Raw genomic sequence first — 3,208 nt, 5'->3', positions numbered from 1 at the left:
AGTATGTCCCGTTATAAAAAATTTTTATAATAAAAAATTAAATTATTACAATTTAAAATAATATTTTGTAACAAATTTTTTTGATATAAAAATCAAAATTCGTTACAATAGTGATAGCAAAATTTGATCTTCAAAATATTTTTGGTAACAATATATTTTTTCCTATCATAAAATTTTGTTGCAAAATATAACTTGATTTTGTGACATTTTATTTTTTTAGTTACAAAAACACAATATTTATTTTGTAACAATTTTGTTAAATACAAATTACATACATAATTTACCAAATTATTTTTTAATTAATTGATATATTAACTACTTTATTGAGCAAGTCAATATTTACATAATATGTAAAAACATAGATAACTCAAACATGCTACATTTAACTAAAATTGTTTTAAAACAAAATAATGTTAATGTCTACATTGATTAGTTCTACAAGTTATATTTCTTACACAAATTCAACCAAAAGTTAAAAGTCTAACATAAATTAGTGTCTCTATGAATCAAAATATTCTTGAAACTAAAGGAAAGCTCATAAAACAAAATTAGACCATAATTGTTAATAGAGTATTACCATAAACAGAAATAGAACCAAATAGTCTCACCACGTGAAACGAAGCAGCATCGATCTCTCAACCGATTAGGCGGCAGCTCTGGCAGTTACCTCCAGTGACGTCGGCTATACGAAGCTCTATTGGTAGATTTCTGACACGGCTGCAATAGAAATCAATGACAATAATATTCCCAAAAATTAAAGGAAATCAAAATCAGAGGGGAGAACGCCCTTACCGGCATTGGATCCTGGTGAGGCAGCGCTGTTTTTTGACGACAAGGGCTCAGTGACGCAATCCCTAACAGCAACGACGACGGTAACTCCACGAACGGTGACTGGGCGCAGCAGCGCGAATAGCGCCTCCTCCTTCTTCCTCAGTCTTCTTCCCTCCATGCGTTTGTCTCTCCTGCGCATCCTCAGCGTCGTCCGTGATGGAAGATGCGACGGCGGTGGAAGCTGGCAACAACTCGCTCACAATGAAGACGACAACGACGGCGGCTTTCCTCGGCGACAGCAGAAAGCAAATTGATGGCGGCCGGCGATGGAGACACAGCAGCGCTCCTTTCTCGCACAGCTCTTCCTTTCGCTCATCGTCTTTCCCCTTCCTGATGGTGACACAACAACGCGGCGGCAATGATGCCCGCAGGCGCCGTCCTCCTTCTTCCCCCTCTTCTTCTCTTGTTCTCTGATTTCAAGTTTCTCCTTTTTTTTCCTTTATTTTTTCTCCGTTCTTCCCTTTTCTCTTGCTGTGTATGTGTTTTTGTGTTGTGTGTGCATTTGGGGAAAAGGGGTGTGGGGCCTGGGAGGATTTAAGGTTATGGTAAGTGACAATGAGTGAGTGAGTGTAGGTAAGGTTAGGATAAAATTAGAGTTAGAATTTTCAATTTGAGAATTAGAGTTTATTTTAAAAAATATATATATAATTAGATATTTTTGGATAAATTGAGATTTGATAATTTTAATAGTAAGTATTTTTAATAAAATTAGGAGTAATTAAATTATTAATGTTTTAAATTTTAAATAAAAAATTCTAAATATTTATAAAAATTATACAAGTTTTAATTAATTTTAAATTCAAAATCTCATCATTTTAATTTAATTATTTTTTGATAAATAATTTTTTGAAAATAAAATAATAAATAATTATAATAAATCATAAATAATTTATTATTTATTTTTTAACAACCAAAAATTTTATATGCTTAATAATGAGTGTTGGGTTGTGGTTGGTTTAGAATTTTAGTAGAGAGAAGGAAAAAACCAAAACTTTATATTTTGTTCTTAAGGAAATTTTTTAAAAATTTATTTAAATGTAAAAATATATTAAATTTTAGAGTAATAACAAAACAAAAAATAATCTTTGTTATAGATTTATCTTAAATAATAGAAGGAGGGTGACCCAGCGAGCGGTTTTGTCTTTTGCAATGAGACGGTAACCTTGAGTGTGAGAAGTGGAGCCATGAAGACAGTAAAAATGGACAAGAGCAGCGAACAGTAGAATAAAGAGTAAAAATGAGGGTTAAAATTGGGATTTTTACTTTTTAAATTTATTTTTATCTTTTTACCATTTTAAAAAATTAATCATTTAATCTTTAATTTTTTATAAAAAATAATTAATTAATATAAATAATATTAAAAAAATAAAACAAAATAAAATTATCTTAAAGATTTTAATATTTTAAAATAATCTTTTTTAGTTACAAAAATTCTTGTATTTTGTAACAAACAAATAACTTATTACAATTAATATTGAATTTTGTGACAAATTTATTTTTTGTTACAAAATAATTAGAGTTTTTGAAACAAATGGATATTTTGTTACAAAATATTTTGAACTTTTGCAACAACTTCATCTTTTGTTATAAAATATTATAAAATTATGCAACAAAACATCGGTTCGTTACAAAAACCAATATAATTTGTAATAAAAAAATCAAATTATTACAAAATAACAATATGTTTTGTAACAAATTATATTGTTGTTACAAAATATTATTTTATGTAACAATCACAAATTTTTGTTACAAAAAAATAATTTCTTGTGACAATTTTAAATTTATTATAAAATTTTTGTTACAAATGTTCTATTTTCTTATAGTGTATGTGTCACTGATCAATCCTAAAATCCACAATATGATATGTGTCACTACTTACTAAAAATTGTGGTTAAATCATTATGTGATATGTGTTACTAAAAATCTATCTTTGTATGTCGTTAATGAAAAACGAGACAGGAATTAACATGACCGACTATCCTCAAAATATTTTTGTATAAATTAAATTTTAAAATTTCTCAAGAAGTACTTTAAAATTTTACTCGACAATAAATAGATTTTATCCTAACATCTTATAATAGAAACTATTCTAATACTTTTAAGATAAAGACATCTAAATAATTCAAATGTGACAAATCCACCCCTCCAAATATTTGATCATAAATTCATTTTATTGTAATGATGTAGTGAAAAGCTAGAAAAGGTCAAATAATTTCTTTATAGAGAAAGTCCAATCATTTTAATTAATACAATACTATGAATAATCAATAAACTAGCAAATGAATACATCATATAGTTGTTAAAACTTATTATAATGACAAGGTGCAGATTTTGCACATGTCGTAATTTAAAAAATAAAAAGGGAGGGGGGGGGGGG

The sequence above is a fragment of the Arachis duranensis genome, chromosome 5 (genome assembly GCF_000817695.3).
Source record: "Arachis duranensis cultivar V14167 chromosome 5, aradu.V14167.gnm2.J7QH, whole genome shotgun sequence".
Lineage (NCBI taxonomy): Eukaryota > Viridiplantae > Streptophyta > Magnoliopsida > Fabales > Fabaceae > Arachis > Arachis duranensis.
Note: the sequence above shows the minus strand (reverse complement) of the source record.